This window comes from Pseudopipra pipra, chromosome 3 (assembly GCF_036250125.1).
Source record: "Pseudopipra pipra isolate bDixPip1 chromosome 3, bDixPip1.hap1, whole genome shotgun sequence".
NCBI lineage: Eukaryota > Metazoa > Chordata > Aves > Passeriformes > Pipridae > Pseudopipra > Pseudopipra pipra.
Window position 1 is genome coordinate 76,940,136 of NC_087551.1, and position 19,298 is coordinate 76,959,433.

Below are 19,298 nucleotides of genomic sequence, written 5' to 3' on the forward strand. Positions count from 1 at the left end.
GAGTGATAAGGTCCCCTCTGAGCCTCCTCTTCACCAGGCTCCCTCAGCTACCCCTCACATGATTTGCTCTCTTGACCCTTCAGCAGTTTCATTGCCCTTCTCTGGGCATGCTCCAGCACCTCAATGTTTTTCTTGATGTGGAAGCCCAGAAATTGAGTATCTAGGCATAAAAGCTAAAGCAAGTCCTCATGAATTATTTATTGTGTCAACCAGTGTATGAAAATGATTAGCAGTCTCAAATATGTTTAATTAAATGGTATGTATATTTTATGTGAATAAGGAAAGTTAAGTTTGCATTTGGAAACATGCAGGCTTATCGGATACATTGTTGAATGAGGAGAAAAGGCATGTTGGTTCTCAGTGCTTTAACAAACAGCAGACTGTTCATTTTGCCAAGCGTAAACCTTCTACTCACTTTTAAATAGGCACTCAGAACATATTTTTGTATTTTTTTGTATGACCCTTATCCATTGTCCATCATATTAAGTGACATAAAATGCTCATTTCTGAAGAAAAAGTAATTACTAACACACTAATGTCTCCCTTGAATGTGATTTTTTTACATTAAATTGTGCTTATTGTCATTTAATGAAAGATTATTATACATTTACCACAATACCCCGTTAATGTGCTCTGTTCAGAACAAAGCCATGATTGTAGTTGCATGTGTGGTCGTGTGTGACTGCAAGTTGTTAGAATGAAGTTTAGAGAAATACTTCTTTTTTCCTAATGTAGGTTTCTGTCTCCCAGACTGGGAACTAATCACTGCACTTCCATCACTACTTTGAAAATTTTGGATTGCCTATGGTTTAGTTTCAAAAGCAGTTAACCATTTGAATTGAAAACCAAATCATTCCTGACCTTGAAAGGTGTAGTTGTTGTACGGATTTCTAAAATCGGATCTTATTTTCAATGACGATATCCTACATATACAGTGTGACTTGCACCTCATCATAGAAAAGAGTTTGGGAAAGCTCAGTCTTGAAATAGTACTACTGCAACTGTAAGTAGACAGGCTATTTACTATAGTTTCACAATAACATTTACTGCTTAGCTGGAAATATCTTGAATTATTAAAATATAAAAAGTAGTTACAAAAAAATTCTGATTTTGTCCCTATTAATCTTTAGAATATGAGGTTATTTCAGCTTTTTTCTTTCCTTTGTTTTCCTGCTTGGATATATTTACTTAGTCCTTATGTTCCAGCTTCATATTACCCCTGCCCTGAGATAGACCCAACAGGCAGATAGGGTGCATGATACGAGGAATTCCCTATTTTCTCTCTGCCTGGCTGAACACAATAACTAGAAATAAGGAACAGTGCTGATTGTTTCTGCCTGGTGTGGCAGGTGTGACTCCTCTATGACTGCTGCACCTTCCCAGGTGCCCTTGCATTGTGGGTATGAGGCTTTGCAAGCAAAACCAAATGATAACGAGGATGTTGGTTCATCTAACATTGGGGATTCACTGAAGTTAAGTTGGCCTACGCTCTGCATCAAAACTGCTTCCATAAGGAATAAAATGATGGGCCCAGTGCCCTTCTGGACCTGTTGTTGGTGCAGAGGGAAAGACTTGAGCATGATGTTGGAGGGCATCTTGGGAACAGCAGTCATGAAATGATAGGTTTCAACTCTTGGAGAAGTAAGGACTGGGGTCAGCATCACTGCTACCAGAGAGCAGACTCTGGCCTACTTAGGAGTCTGACTGACAGAGTAGCTTTGGAGGTAATCCTGAAGGGCAAAGGAGTCTAGGAAGGGTGGACATTCATTAAGAAGAAAATCTTAAAGTTGCAGGAGCAGGCTGTCCCCACAGGTTGACAGACAAGCTGGGAGGGAAGACCAGCCTGGCTGAACACATAGTTTTGACCGAAACTCGTGGAAAAAAAAGGGGAGTCCATGACCTTTGGAAGAAGAAGCAGCAACTCAGGATGTGGTGCTGTTATGCACAGAGAAAATTATAAGGGCCAAAGCCCAACTGAAACTTAATATAGCTACTATCGTAAAAGACAATAAAAAGGGTTTCTATAAATATTTTAGGAACAAAAGAAAGGCTACGGAGAATCTCCATCCTTTGCTGAATGTGGATGAGGAAAAGGCTGAGGTACTTACTGTTTTCTTTGCCTCAGTCTTAATAGTAAGACCAATTGTTATCCAAGTACTCAACCCCCTGGGCTGGAACACAGGGACGTGGAGCAGAATGAAGCCCCCATAATCCAAGGGGAAATGGTCAGTGACCTGCTACACCACTTAGACACATGAGGCTAGATGGGATCCTCCCAAGGGTACTGAGGGGGCTGGTGGAAGTGCTCACTGAGCCCTTTTCAATCATTTACCAGCAGTCCTGGCTAATGAGGGAGGTCCCAGCTGACTGGAGGTTGACCAATGTGACACCCATCTACAAGAATGGTCAGAAGGAGGATTTAGGGAACTACAAGCCTGTCAGCCTGACCTCGGTGCCAAGGAAGGTCATGGAGCAGATCATTTTGAGTGCATGGCTCTGCATGGGCAGGACAACCAAAGGATCAGACCCAGCCAGCATGGGTTTGGAAAAGCAGGTCCTACTTGATCAATCTGACCTCTTTCTATGACAAGGTGATCTGCTTAGTGGCTGAGGGAAAGCCTGTGGTTGTTGTCTATCTGGACTTTAGTAAAGCCTTTGGGACCTCTTCCCATAACATTCTCCTGGAGAAACTGGCTGCTCATGGCTTGAGCGGGTGCACAGTTTGCTGGGTAAAAACTGATTGGATGGCTGGGCCCAGAGAGTGGTGGTGAATGAAATTACATCCAGCTGATGACCTGTCATGAGAGGTGTTTCCCAGGTCTCAGTATTGGGGACAATCCTGTTTAATGTTTTTATCAACGATCTGGATGAGGTTATTGAGTGCACCCTCAGTCAGTGCACAGATGACACCAAACTGACAGGGAGCGTTCATCTGCTAGAGGTTAGGAAGGCTCTGCAGAGGCATCTGGATAAGCTGTCCAGGGAAGTGGTTGAGTCACCATCCCTGGAGGTATTTAAAGGATGTGTAAGTGCGACACATAGGGATGTGGTTTAGTGGTGGACTTGGCAGTGTTGGGTTAACTGTCTCAATGATCTTAAAAGTCTTTTTGAACTTAAATGGTTCAATTATTCTATGATTGTACCCCCTTGGCAATCATTCTGTATATTCAGATCCTCTTTTGTGTCCTCATGCTTTTGTCAGTTTTAATGCCTATAAATTTCATGTCTGCTTTCACTTCTGTTCCAGCTTATTTTACCTAACAAGGAATGATTTTTTCCAAACTTCTTCACAGGTTTATTACATCCTCCTCATCTATATCTTCCACAAAAAAGATGCCTACAGAGACATATAGGAAGATATATCTAGGTGGAAAGGAACTATATTGCATTAGTCATGCTATATTATAAGATAGATCCGTCAAGGCACATGTGTCATAAACTATAAGATCATATGATCCATTGTTTATGTGCTGTAGTACATTTTTTTGCTGTCACTATTAATGGTTTTATTAAGACAAACAATGGAGTACTCTGGAATTTATTGTAGTTACCCGTAGCTGTTAGTGCTACATTTTTATTTCACAGATTTACAGTTACATGTATACCTGATCTGAGTGACTGAAATAAAAATGTACCCTTTTGCAAAATACAAAACTATCTTATAGTTTGATTTCTATATGTTTCAGTCAGTATCCCATACTGTATTCTAAGGCATTTCATTTGCTAATGGAAAGTTGGTATGTATTTTCGTTTTCCAAATGTATTTCAAGAACTGCATATCTTTCTGATTTTTTTGAAACAGATGTTTCAAAATATAATTGAATTTCTCATCAAGATAATTCTAATTTGATCTTCTCATCAAGATCAAATTCTAAGAAAGAGAATGCTTAGTTAAAATAGTTTTCCTGCTTGTTGCATGAACGTTACATGGTTAAAAGAATTATTTTAAAAAGTATTATTTATACTTTATCCTTTTCTTCCTTTGATATTGGTTGCAGTTTAACATAATAATTCCTACTTTTAGGGATAATATTTTGAAAGTGTGATGGTTTTGAGTCTAGGCCTTCCTTCCTGGCAACCAGGTCGGAACCAGGGAAGTATTCCATCTTATTCCTTTACGTAACCAAACATATAAATATGAGGAGAGGAGAGATTGAGTCCTTCTTCTCTTCCAGTGTTCTTGGAGAAAAGCAGCCCTCCCTGTGGCCCCTCCAGCCATGGGGGTGTGCGGCCTGTGGTTTGTCGAAAGGCTGCTGTGTTCCTTCCGAGTTTGGAGGGAGATGCGGTGATTGTGGAGTGGAATGAGACATTTCTGTTCTCTCAAGGAAAGTATTGAGATTTTGTTTGTCAGTTCTTTATTAGTTGGGTATATCTGATGGGGTTTTTTTTCCTGTTTTCAGATGTTGAGGATTTCTTTCTTATGTGTATATAGTCTTTGCAATTGTATATAAATATAATATGAGTGTAAATGTATTTATATATTGCTTTAGTTCTATTATTTCGGTTCTCTTGGTTTTCTTTCTCTTTTCCCTTGGTTTTTGGGGGGAAAGCTTTTGCTGTGATGTTGGGGACTTGACAGGGAGCCAGCTCCAAAATGCCACAAAAAGAAATAACTTTTGAGAAATATAATTTTCTGTTGATGGCCTGCTATTGAGCTGCTTGAAAATAAAATTCCTTGATATTTTCTTTGGAGGGCACACCAAATCCAATACTTATGCTTAGGTGTGGTATTATTAAATCAATTGAGGTACTGGAATTGTGCTGGTATGGACATTGAATCCAAAACTTGACATGTGTAGTTCAGCTAAATTAATAACCAGGACAAATTAACTATATCTAGCTGTCTTTTTAGCTGCCTATGTATCTTAACTGTGTGGCTTTGGTTTTATTTTCAAGAGCAATAGAACATGGATTACTCTTAGATTAAACAATCTCTCTTTTACAACAGCTTTTGAACTGATGGCTGAAAACATTTTTTTTTATTACAGCTCAATTTGTTTTTACAGAATTTGCAGGTTTTTGGGAGGGCGGGCAGAGACAGCTCTTCCAATAAAGGTGGGATTGGTAAATCAATACATACTAATAGTAACCAAAGTTGACAGTGACTATCATGATCATGTATGACATCACTCTCTATTTCATTAACATCTGCATAGGATTTCCAGAGCCTACTTATTATTTACCTCCATTTCTTGTTTCATGGACAACTGGAACTCAACTTTTAACCTCTGGATCAGTTTGTTTTGACTGATCACCATCTTTCACCATTTGTGCCAAGGCAGAAATTGGCTTTTTTGCCTCTTTTGGCTGTATTTATGGTAGATTCTGTTAAAAAAATGTTGTCTTCTTTCTTCATAGGAAATCACTCCTGTTTCTTTCAGCTTTTACTCTTCAGTGCTTTCAGTCATCATCAAACTTTCTTTTCATTTCAAGAGATGTCAAAACAATTATTAATTAGATATTTTGATTCAGTTTTTTTCATCTTGCTGTGTATTATACATAAAATTCTAATATACACACATTTTTTTACTTACAACTAGATTCCCTGTTGATTAATTAATTTTCTTTCTTCCTGCTCTTTTATCCTGTTTTACTAGAACAAAATTGTTTTAAACAATTATATAGCTGCTGCACTTCACAATTATTTATGCATGACTGCAATTTTCTTCTACAAGTATGCATTTTATTCTACTCTGTTTGGAGAATTCTGTTTTCCATAACACTAATGTTTTTCAAGTTCAACAAATAATTGATGGTGTCTTCCCATTGGCTGGTGCAACTAATTTGAGTGAACTCCCTGCAAATCAATATATCATTCTTTTGTATTGCAAGCATGCAAATTGTTCTTCTCTGGCTGTTGATATTCTCCTGCTCTCACGGTTTACAACACTCAGTATTTTCAAATTATTTGCCAATAATAAAGACAAAGAAGTACAGTACATTGTGGTACTTTAACCAGTGTGGGAACATACCCAGACATATATGAAATGTCGTAAGGAAAAACCTGGATACCTTCTGTTTGATACCATACACCAGAAAGGGAAGTACTTATTCTTAGCATGAGAGAAATTGTTTCAAATCAGCCCAGTCTGCTAAAAGGTGCTCTGGAGTGAGTGTTTGTTAACCTTACTTCATAGATTATTGAAATATTTATTCATGGAGTGGTATAGAACAAATTGTTCAAAATGAAGAATAGGCCAACCTTACAGACTTGGGAGATTGTTCCCATCAACCACTTCTCAAGGGTTTGTGGGAAACCAAATGCTCATCTTTTCGAATGATCACAGAGAACATATTATAAAATGTGTGTTCTTGTGTGTGTATCTGTGTGTGTTTGTGTAATACATATTTAAGAAAGCAAAACTAGAAGATATTGTAAGTATGCAGTTGCAGACTTGTAAGAAAGAAAAAAAATATGTCATGTTATGAAATCTCATAGTATGCAAATCCTTTAACCTCACACCTATAAAAATCTGATCAAAGTCCTGCACTTCTAAAGGAGAGAAGAGGGTATAATAACATTAAACATTTCGCTTCAGATCTTCTTGCAGAAATCCTTGTATTTATTACCTTACTTCACCCAGTTATTTTTCTAGTAATCTAATTATTATCATACTACTTTGGCATGAGCCCCTTGATGCCATATCTTATAAGCCAAGACCTACAAAATGAGCGGAAATTCACTAGCTACTTATTTAATATAGTTGTCTCTGTTGTAGTATTTCTCATCAGTCCCTGTGTAGCTCTGCTGCTTTAATATTCAAATTGTTGCAGCTTTGAGAACAGCTGCAATAATAAAAAACTAAAGAAAGGTATAGCGGTATTTGTTGCGTCCAGTTTATGAAAATTGCAGATGACACTGTAATTTTGTCAGCTGAGAGACACCTAAAATATTTCTAGGAGAATCAATACTCAAGCAGATACAACTTGTGATGTTTCTGAAGCAATTTTTAGAATTTCCTTTTTAGTAGCTGTAAAAAGTAGAAGATGAAATAAAAATTTATCATTTCCAGGTGAAATGGTAGGTGGGTTATTGTTATTAGAGCACAAAACCTATAGAGCATACAACTCTCTTTAGAAATGTATAGCCCACAAATTGATCATATTATACTAATTTGGTAGTAAATTTTCAAGTAAAAATAATTCTCATTAGATACAAAGTCTCTTTATACTTACTTTTCAGTCTTCCAAGGATGTTAAAAAGAGTAACTGAAAAAGCTTATGCCTTTAAAACAGTAAAAGTCCCTTTCGATGTAGAAAAAAAGTATCTGAATAGTTTTTAACTGTCCTTCCTGACATTACTTTTCCCATTATGTTAGATACCATCTCTTTCCTGTTATATCTCTTTATATTTAGCCTATAAATTATATTAAATTTGTTTCAGTGTGATGCTTTTCATTTCTTTTCTGCCAGTCTTCAAGTGAAAATTCTTCATCTACTTTCTGTAGTTCATATGACTACAGAAGAGATAAAACATTAGTCAAAACAAAAAAAGAATCCTCAGAATAACCAAAAAAATCTTAAGGAACTAAGAATGCAAAATAAAGTGGAGTCTAACAAAATGCTTGCCAGCATGTGCAGTCTTCTGGCATGTCTGAGTATGGGTTTTGTGGTACATTTGGACTATAGAATTGCCATAACAACACAGTTAGGAAAATATATTGATGTCTTCTGCAGAAGATATTGGCCTCTAAAGAGTCAAGAACAGGGACTCTGCTTCTTTTCTTAGTTCGAAATCTACTTTCAAATACAGCACTTTTGGCCTAATACTTGACACAAGTGATGCTTCCATCTGGTGGGATAGATGTCTTCCAGTTATTTTCAGGATCTGCAGAATTTTCAGGATCTTTAGAAACTTTTTCCAGAGCTCTTATGTGATACTTCCTTACCAAAACTGAGGCTTATCAAGGGTATATGGCCTTCCAGTCCAAAGTTATACTGTCTATAAAATGATTGCACAGAGGCTGAAAACATATATTGTGTCTAGATGAACCATATAGAGAGGACTTAAGGAAGCAGTTTAGAAATAGTAAGCTACAATTTTTTTGGCAGGGAGACAGAAAGAATCCAAAGAGAAATGGAGATGAAGCTGATGCCTTAGAATTCTTAAGATTTGTAACAAATATGGATTTTTAGTACGGCTGTATAATTTCTAACACTTTAGAATAGCAGTTGAGAGTTAGCAAACCATGTTCTCACGCTTCATATTGAATTTGCTAAATTCTTCAGGTTTTGTTTAATGTTCTTTTCAAGGGAAAAGACTAGCAAGCACATCTTTGGGACACATGCCTAGAAGAGCATAATAGGATATCATTGTAGTCAAAACAACCTTGAAGGCCCAGGAACCTTGGACAGTGCGTGCTGTGAGGAGGAGGAAGATGAGGAAGAAGGGGATCTTGAGACCTCCAACTCATTTCGGGGGGGACAGGGGCGTGCCAGGGAGGTAGATCTGGGGAGGTCCTGGAAGCAGATAATTCTTGAACTGGATGGATTAGTCCTGTAAAATTGTAGAACCCCTGTACACTCACATGCACTTTTATGTATTTGCTGCACCAAGTCTACCTTATCTATACTAATATTGTCCAGAAAGTTTTCTCTATTTTAGGTAACAAAGCAACCTCAGAAGGAATCTGTCATCCTATACTATGAATATGATTTAATTCACCAGAAAGTTCAGTCCATCTTCTGTACCTAGCATGTATCACAGTAATGGATTGGACTGTGTGGACTGAAACATTTACATAATATTTAAATATTTATAATTATAATTAGAAATACTAAGAGCTATTTTTATTTTTTTTAAAAAAGCTTATCCTTTTTAATAAAGGTATTATTTGTCCTGGGTCTGTGCAGAAAAGCTTACCAACACCCTCAAGAAAACTATTCATTAAAGAGTTAAGGAAAATTTAAACTACTCTGGGCTTGATTCTGAGAGTCAGAGCTCCTAAACTCAGCTCCTTAGATTCTCATTTGGTGGAAGCTCATACAGCTGTTGATGTAGCTGCATCATGCTAATTTATGTCAGCTGATGATCTGCCCTCAGGTACTCTGGATGAAAACAATAACAATTCTGGCAACATCTAGCATTTTTTTATTATTCTCTTTACATAGGTTGTTTTCAATTAACCACAGCAACTTGTCTTGGGGCAACAGAATTGAACCTTAAACTCAGGGAAAATGTGTGATTTGCTCCCAAGTTCCCCTTTCTGGGATGGCACTGTGGTCTGTAGGCTTGTTGACAGGGCATGCCTGTCTCTTGCTGTCTATCTTTATTATGGTCACAGCAGCAAGCACTGTTCATTGCTGCACACTCAATTGCTTGTACAGACAAAACTAAGTAACAAAAATGCCTCCTGCCACAGTGTAATTAATCCTCTGGAGTCCCATAGGCAACAAGCAACTGCACAAACAGCTGACTAATCTGCCAAAGTACACAGATACCTCGATTTGCAACACAATCAGTTTTCTGCTGATATTTCTATACTTAATTGTTAATTGTTCTTTGTCATATAGCTGAAGTGAATTCTTCTTAACTTGCAACTACTTGGAAGCCACCATTCATTGCCTGCATATTTTTACAGTGGGTTGTTTATTTCTAGCCTTTTGATAGATCTTCTCTTCCCTTTAAACATTACAGGGCAATACTCTCACTGCATATATGCATGGAGAGAGTAATTTTTTTATCCAATACCCTCTAGAGTTTGATGTTCATTATCCTTCGTGTATTACCTTCAGCAAACTTTTAAAAGTATATTCTCTGTCAGGAGTCATCATCATGGCTAGGCTTCGTGAATGAAGATTTGGGAAAGGCTCTAATTGTAAAAGTCCACATTAAACACTTTGGATGCAACAAGTCAAGTGCTAACCAATATGATTCAAGGAAGATAAACTTTCCTTTTTCGTGGTATAGATCTGACCTTTGGTGTATAATATTCACATACTAGGACAGATGACCTAAGCTGTAAACTTCTACATGTAATAATGATAGACTTGTTTAGACTTTTTCTGATGTTAGGCAAAGTATGTAATAATAAACATGTTTTTAATACACAGGGCACATTTTTACATCTTCTTCAGAAAGCATGATGGTTTCTCCTTTTATTTAACACTAACATAAACAAGTAATAGTTTTGTGCATATAGTCTTGATTCATAAATAGATAGCAATTCTATTCAAAATAGTCTACAATTTTTGTCAATTAAAATACAATAATGTTTGTTGATTTTGGTAGAATTTAGTGTGAAAAGAATCATGACTTGAGGTCATAAGAGAATTCATCCTTCATAAAAATATAAGAGCACAGCAATCCTTTATTCTTAATTGGCATAACAATATTATAAGAATTTCAATCACAGTTTTCAGTTACAACTACAACTTCTGAGTCCACTGAAGTCAGTCAACCAGTGTTGCATATTTAAAGAGGGAAAAAAATCTTTGGAATATAAGTTTGGAAAATATTTTTGGAAAGATCAAATCATCAAGAATGTGTCTTAGGAGCAGAAAGAAAGGGGATAAAAGCTGAACTCTAAATCAAATTGCTTTTTCTTAAAGGTATGAAAATGAGTAGCACAAAAGAAAGAGAAAATAAAAATGTAGTTGAAATACTGATGGTAAAGATATAAAGAAATCATAGAATAATTTCTCTTAGATCTTATTCAATCTTTAAACCAGAGATCATAGAATCATGTAGGTTGGAAAAGATATTTTAGATCATAGTCTAACCTTTAAATGCAGTGCTGCCAAGTCCACCACTAAACCGTGTCTTCAAGCGCCACAACTACACGTCTTTTAAATACCTGCAAAAATGGCGATTCAACAACTTCCCTGGTCAGCCTGTTTCAATGCTTGACAACCCTTTTGGTGAAGACTTTTTTCCTTGTATATGATCTAAACCTCTGCTGAGGCAACTTATGCATGGATTATCAATGTTAAATCATCAAGTGAAAGTAACCCATAGATGATTTGGTAAAACTGATTGTCTGTTCAGATAACTAATAGAACTTGGAGTGTTGAACTAGTCTCTCTGGGATCAGTAAAGCTCTGAAACATAGAATAGCTGGAGATATCTCCAATGAGAGTGCCTTTCACCTCTTTCATATTGAATATTTGCTTTTGTGTCCCAATATTATGCAGATGAAATACTAACATGAAAATTGGAAGCTATTATCAAAGCAGAAGATTATAGACTTCATAAAACAAAAAGTCCCAACCAAACAACTCCCCACTAAAAAAAAAAAAAAAAAAAAAAAGTAAAAATTATAAATGAAGTAATAAAAAAGGCACCTAACTAAAAAGCACAAAATGTTGGGTCTGGCCCTTGATGATCCACAATAGGAAGTTTTGCTCTAACCTTGGTGAGCATCACCCACATACGGCAAATGGGCTGTATTCAGATGTTCTACATGATCTATGGACTGCATTAGAACTTCAGAGGGGATTCAATTCCAAAAATGCAAAATTTGATACTGAATTGTATCAAAAAACTAGAAAAAATTGGAAGTTTTTTTCTTATACAGCTACTGTTGTATAAGACCCTGGTAACACCCCTCCTGTGCTGGAAACTGAGACTGAAGCTGAGAAGAAGAAGGGCTGCTAAAGTGTTTGGGAGAGCCTACCTTTTAATGGAAGAGATTGGCTTGATTATCCAAGCAAAGTTGAGAATAAATATGGATTTGTTCACAAATATGCAGAGAATGAAGAAATGCTTTTTAAACTAAAGAATCATTTTAGCACAGGAGCAGAAAATTAATGTTGCTGACCAGCGGAGCACTCAGATTTTGGATCTGTTCTCTGAGAGTACTAGGATGAAAAAATTTAGCTGTTTTGAAACTTGAGATTATGAAATGTGGTATCTGTGATAGCAGGGCTTGATGCCTGCTATCAGCTAAGGCTTTTTTTGTTCTCTTTTCCTCAGTACTTAGCAATTTAATTCATGCATCTTATATTCAACACACAAAGAATCATCTACAATTTCAAATAGAGCAAATTTTCTTTTTTAAGTCTTAGTGTTAACAATTATGCTTTATTTTAGAATGACAGTAGTCATTAAGGTTCAGATCTGCAAAAATACTTAGGTATAGCAAAGGATAATTTTAAAACATCCTGCCCTGGGTTTGTAACCTGATGTAGTTACATAAGTAATTATACTCAAATACTAACTCAACTCCTACACTACAGTGCTTAAAGCACTACAGTTTCATTGAAGTTAGAACTGTGACTGCTTCCTGGGTGTACCTCTTAGGGCATTATCACCTGATTTGACTCTCCTTTTAAAACCAGGTGCTAGAAATTGTGGTTATCTTGGCTTTTCTCTTTAATTTACGTACATAATTTTTTTTTCCACTTTTAATTTTGGTTAGAGATCATCTCTTCTACCATCCCAGTCAAATCATGGTCAGCTTCTGGGCTGCAGTGTGGGTTGGTCCTTAGCTCAGAGGTTTGTCCTTTTGAGCTCTGAAACATCTCTGAAGATGGAATTTTTAAAGCCTCTGCAGAGTAAACCTGCAATGATGCTTCTTGCTGAAGAAGTTTTTCTTGTATCTTGTATCATGGGTCAGGATTTCCCTGCAGCTGGGGCAGCAGAGTCTCTCTGCGCTGCATCAGGGCAGCACCTGACAGCCAGCACTCGGCCCACCAGGCAGGGCAGCCAAGGGGCACCAGGGGCAGTTCCAGTCTCAGGCATCAGGCACCCTGGGGACAGGGACAGTCGGAGGCCAGTCTGAGCCACTGGCCCACGAGTAGGTCAAGATCAGGTCTCGTGAGCAAACTCAGGGTCAGACAAAGTCATAGGAAGACCAGATAGAGCTGTGAGAATGAGGGTCACAATCTGGAGCAGTAGGGACCTGGTTGAACATGGCACAAGCACAACAGCAAAACAGCAGAAGTAGAAACTGAATAGCAAAGCCTCCTCTAGGAGCAACTCCCAAGTAAAGGGTAGGGGATCTCTTTCCTAGGCTTTTCAGCAGAACTTCTCTCTGGGGACCTTGCATTTGACCTTCCTCTAGCTTCCTTGAGATTCACAAGTTTTGTCAGGGAACTGGCTTTAAATAACCCTGAAATTTTGCATTCTGAAACACAAACCCATGCCTTCAAAACACTTCTGGTTAACTATGCCAGAGTTAACTCCCCCCCCGCCCCGTATTGAGTTAAAAACAAACAAACACATTTGAGATCAAGAAACATTGAGAACTTGCACAAAATGTTTACCATAAATATTTGTAAGGATCTTAATTTTTACTAAATTAGATATGGCAGTGTGTGGGTTTTTTAATATAAAAAAGCATAATTACATTTCCTTCAATGACAGACAGAAATCAATACTTGCCCAAGAAAATACATTGATTTCATAGAGAGGTTTGGGTCTTGTGGACGCTATTCTTTAAATTAATAGGGACATATTTTTTTCTAGGGAGATTTTATTCAATTCATTAGAGCAAATTAGAATTTTAATTTGAAGCCCTGAATTTTTACAGCTGACTTAATTGGGTAGTGTGCAGTGGAAGAGTAAATTTAACAGGGTATGAGACCCGTGAGTACAACTCAAGAGACTCATGATAGACGTTTGTTAAGATATTTGTTTAGAAAAGTATCACAGTTCATTATTTACTGTATATCCTTTGACTTTTTTCTCTGTCATTGAGTTACTACGGTTGGTTATGTTCTGTCAAGTTGCCACATTGAACCTAGACTTTTGTTAAAACTAGACACTTAAAACATTGACTTAGTGGTTAAACAATTCTTTTCTGATTTGTGTTTGCCTTGTAAAATTTCCACACTTTAGCTTATGCCACTGCTGAACCAAGTCCCTTGTATTGATATTTATGTTTGTTATAAACCGTTATTTACACAACAAGTTGTAAACATGATTTACAGTTATAACATTAATTAATTATATTTCGTTCAGCACCTCACTTGCCAGTAATTTGGCCTTAATTTTTACAGAATTTATTCTTGTTTTACAATGTGGGAAGCCTGTTGGCCTTTCGTGAAAGGACATGATCAATGGTGTTCCATGATAGAAATGCAAAAATGACACAGAAATCAGTTTTGTCTGGTGAAGCTTATCCATCAAGGTAGCCTATGAGGCTGCAGTGTTCTGCACCACCAGTCTCTGGTAAATACATTAAATAAAGATTCAACACACAAGCATTAAGCAAGACCACTGAGTTGTGCATTATTCTGAAAGTTGCTGAACAGCAGAAGGTAAAGTAATCATTCAGTAGATTCAAGATGAATAAAATAAAAGGCTATCTCATGTTACATTTGATTTCAATCTGCTGAAATATGCAGTGCATATTTTGATTAGCTGGGTAATGCAGTGTAAGCTTCTGCTAGGAAGGAGAAATCCAACACCTTATTGTGCTTCTGTTGGCCGCCTATCCATTCATCAAAGCTTTCCTAATTTACATTCTATTTCCTTTGATGCAATCAATGTAAAGAATAGAGGGTGTTACCTTGCATTTCTATACTTTGATCTGATTTGGCATTTGTGATCAACATAGCCTAGTAATGTTGCAGGTTAGGAAACATTTTGCTACTGCCATCAATTATATTGTTCAGTGACCTTCCTTCTCCCTGCCGTGCTTTGAAAATACACGTATATATTTCAAGATGTCTTTTTTGCCTACACTATTTGTTTTACGTAGCAACACTGTGAAAATGAGAGATGGTAAACAACATCCTTTATGCTTAAGATGAAGAAGCCAATGGCTACTTATCTACCATTATATTGATGTACAGTTACTATAACTGAATATAAACAATAATACCATTAATCCTCCATGTCATAAAGAACTATATACATAGCCTCCAGCACTGTGGTATGCATTACCAGTTCGTGGACTTGAGCTTTTTATTCCCCCAGAAAAATGTGTTTGTTACTGTGATCTCAATTCTTGAAAATATAGAAATGTAATAAACCTGATAGTGCATTATGAAATAACTGTAGTGGTTTTGTTTGGTTGGTTTGTTTGGTTGTTTGTTGTGTGTTTTGTTTGATTTTTTTTTTAGTTTGAACTGGTGAAAACGAGCAATCAATGGACCTTAATTATTATTTTCATAATTATACCGAAAGATATGACTCAATATCTTATTATCCTACAGCATATCTTTGGATGTATGACTCCCATGCTGTATACTTGAGTTCTTTCATTGATAGAATGAGATAAAAAAATAATTTGTCATGACTTTAAGATTTCCCAGTATAGAATAATCATTGTGTGCATTATATTAGCTCATGGGTCAAAAGAAATAGGGATGATAATTAAAGTCATAGGCGATGTTTGCTCCATAAAGAACTGAGAGAGAAAAAAAATAGTTCAATTAAGTCACTATTCTCTCTGTAGCCATTAGAACAACTTAAATCTAGGTATGATACTAGTGCCTTTATCATTAAACAGCCCAAAATAACTTTTACAAAACTGGGATCAGAAATAAGAGTGTTGCTCCAGGCTTCCTAGTCAAATTCCCTCTGTAAGACATTTCATCTTTCAAAATGTGAGTTTGCATATGTACTCCTGACTGCTGACATTAAATAGCTTTATAATATTGTTGTCACTACCTTCATATTCCTATATGATTTTCTATCCAAGAAACACTTACCTCTAAGGAGCTGGGAATATCAGCTAGTCCAGAAAACATATTCTGAGTCTGAACATCTATTAATCCTGTTTCAGGTTGCCCATACAAGGAACCAGGGAGTGGATAGCTGTCAGAGAGAAAGTCTTGTTCAAATGAAGGACTTTCAAATGAAAGAAATGCAGGACAAAGAAAGAAGAATAAATAAAAAAAATAAGCAGCAAAAAAACTGCTAAAAATGCTTATGGAAACTGGGAGTATCATGCCTGGAAGACGCTGCAATACAGTTTTCTGTTTAGCTTGCACACTGGTTACCCAGAGAACACTCCCTAGAGACGCATTTGTCTTATTTGTAAGGAATACCTAGGTGGCTCATGAGCATATGGGCATACTAACATAAATGATACTAGCAAAGTACATTTACTTTTATCTTTAAAAGAGAACAAACCAGTGAAATTTAATAAAGTACCTGGTTTTATGTGTAGGCTAAAAAGACTGGGAAATCTAAGGGAACATCTATCAACTGTGATGGAGAGCAGCAGGGAAAAAATAAATTTCTGTAATGGAGGTTATTTATTCTAGTTACTACAGCAAGCACTTGCTCATAGGTGATCTATTTAAGAATGAAAACCAGTTTTCTTTGCCACCTCTTGCTTTCTTTAATAGTCACTCCTGGAGTTGAAATTTGCCATTCTTTTCTCAAAGAAGGTAGATGTATAATTCCCTTTCTTTTACCAATTAACATTTTGGTCTAAATCCTTTCTGCTCAGACCATCACAATCTCTCAATTAAATTATCTTCTTTTTATTTTTTTTTAATTTCTTTTCTCCCTTGCTATCTTTCTTTAACTCCTCTTTCTGTTTCCTCTTCCTGAGTTTAATGTTCTGATTAAACACCCCCCCCAAAAATCTCCAGATTCTAATATTTTACTCATTGTAAAATACATTATGCTGTTCATATTTTTAGACTACCTCTGGTTCTTAGGGTACTGGGTGTTTGCGTTGGCAGTGGGATCTGTGAGGAACAGCCAGGACTGTCCTGTGCCAGATATGGCTGATTCCAGCTGATTCCAGTCAGCCCCAATGCACCCACCATGGCTGAGCACTGCAGTCAAGGCAGTGGAACTTCTGGGAAAGCATATTTAAGAAGGGAACAGGTAGTGAGGAATGAGGGAAAAAAATATGCAAGAAACAACCCTGTGAGCACCAAGGTGAGGGCAGAAGGAGGCTGAGGAGGTGCTCCAGGTACTGGAGTAGAGATGCCCCTGAATCCAATGGGGGATCCCATGCTAAGTATGTACATACGTCACAGAATCACATAATCACAGAATATGTGGAGTTGGAAGGGACCCACAAAGTTCACTGAGTCCAACCCCTGGCCCTGCACAGAACCATCCCCAAAAGTCACATGTGCCTGAGAGTATTGTCCGAACACTTCTTGAACTCTGTCAGTCTTGGTGCTGTGATCACTTCCCTGGGGAGTCCATTTCAGTGCTCAACCACCCTCTGGATGAAGAACTTTTTCTTAATATTCAGCCTAAACCTCCTCTGACACAACTTCAGGCCCTTCCCTTGGGTCCTGTCACTGGTCCCCACAGAGAAGAGATCAATGTCCTGGAGGAACTGCAGCCCATGGAGAGGACTGATGCAGAATCAGGGGGAGCATGTAAGAAGCAGAGAGGTGCTGTTATGGGGAGACCTCTACTTCCTTCCCCACCCCCTTACTCTTGAGGTGGGAGGAGATCGAAGATTAGGTTATGAAGGAGCGAAGTTTAACCTGGGGAAAAAAGGGATTGATGGAAGTAGTTGTTTTATTTTTTTTGCATTTGTTTCTCATGGTCCAAATCTACTTCACTTGGTAATTAAAGAAAATGTAATTACTTTTAATTAATAAAAGTTTTCCCCAAGCTGAATCTGTTCTTACCATGACGGTAATTGGTAAGCAATCTCTCTGTCTTTATCTTGAACCATGATCTTTTCCATTTTATTTTTTCTTCCATCCTGCTGAGAAAGAGAAGTGTGAGTGGATAGATGGGTGTCTGGCAGCCCTCCAAGGTCAACACACCACACTTAGCTTGATTCTTAAGGCTTTTAGCCCATCTTATGTGTAGACTGCAGGTAATGGAGTTGGAAATTATTGACAACTTTGTGTTTTTACCATATTTTCCATAGTGGGCCTGGTTTGGGGATGATACTTACAATGTGTATGTGATATTTTCAGGGTTTAAGGAACAGCGTGGTGTAAGAGTATTTCTAAAAAGATAAAGAGAAATGATTATTAAAACCATAGCAAAGTTAGATGACAAATATGGCTTTCTGAAAGATTCAGTCCCTTCATATATGAAAGAATGAATCTGAATCACAATTCAGATTAAATATAAAAGATAAAGTTGAAAAGGGCTAATAGTAAGAGAGACGTTGGGATGATTGTGGACAGTTAATTGTAGATGATCTCATTCAGATCTCAAGGGACAATGGAAAGTGGGATTTTTTGTCTGCTTGCACTAAAGAATGAAGTCATGCAGAAATGAAGCTTTAATCTCTGCATTACTCTTACCAATCAGGTAATCAGTATCAGGAATTCTGTGCTAAATTCCAGGCATCTCAACACCAGAAATATATGGACAGGTCTGAAAGGTTTTCTAGGTAGATAGTTCAGAGAGAGAAGTACTGAAATGATTGCAAAGCAGGCAGATTGATTTCTGAGAAGAAAAGAAAAAGCAGTATAAAAGCTAAATATACAACATACATAAGACAGCCACAATAGATGTATCACTTGACATGATATTTAAAGGGTATAAATGCCATGAAAGAAAAGTAGTTGTCAAAGAAATTTAAAAAAAAAAAAGGATCACAGTTCCAAGTATTTACATGAAAAAGATCCAGGAACAGAAGGACACAGATTGAGGAAGATACCTGAAGCAAATAGCATGCTAGCAATTTTGTATAAATAATGTTATTAATTTGCAAGTGTGAAAATGAAGCAGCATATCTGTCAAGGTATCTGAAACCTTGACAAATACGCTCTAGGTCAGACAGGAGAAATTTGCCACTACTGGGATGCAGTGTCATCACTTTTAGGGGTCGCATTTCATGTTCATTTCTTTGCTTTGCTTGTAAAGAGGAAAGTTTGATTTCTCTCGGGTTATTAATTTTGCTTTTACTTAAACAAAGTGTGAAACATCTATCTGTTATATAAAAAAAAAAGACAAAAGCTAAGCCTACTCTCAGGACAAATGCTGAGCGGTAACTTGACTTCTGGAATAACTACAAATGCAGGGGTGTACCTTATATATTTCAAAATTTTCATTCTAAGAAGTATTGCTAATCTCTGAATGAAGGCAGAATTCTTATGGTCAGTGGACACTTTCTCCCATTATATAATTACTTTTTTAAAATTTTTCTCATCTACGTGGTACATAAAGCCAGAGAACCAGGTAGCAGAAATTAATGTATGAGAAGGAGGGCCTAAAAAGGCTAAAAAGGAAAATGCATAGAAAACCTTTCCAATAGAAATGCCATCAGTGTTTCATATCTCCATCGGTTTATACCCTAAATTGATCATCTTTTGTAGTTTCATATTCATACTGTAGACCTCACTCATGCAAGCAACAGGCAATTTGAGTCCAAGAGCAGTGCTAACTATCAATTCACGAGAAAAAGATGAGCTCCTTGATTCCTCAGACAATCGTTTTCTTACTGTAATTTTTCTGTAGGGGTTCA

The 19,298-nt window shown here is 37.0% G+C and overlaps 1 long non-coding RNA gene across 1 annotated transcript in view; it reads right to left on the bottom strand.

The window, feature by feature from the left end:
* The window catches only part of LOC135411845 (uncharacterized), a 37,303-nt gene extending 19,213 nt beyond the window's left edge, over positions 1–18,090 (bottom strand). Inside the window, exons 1-3 of the long non-coding RNA XR_010429348.1 lie at positions 17,775–18,090; positions 17,500–17,576; positions 15,601–15,706 (exon numbers count right to left, since the gene is read on the bottom strand). This is a non-coding gene — a long non-coding RNA (uncharacterized LOC135411845). The remainder of the gene's footprint in view (positions 1–15,600; positions 15,707–17,499; positions 17,577–17,774) is intronic.
* Positions 18,091–19,298: the final 1,208 nt, after the last annotated feature.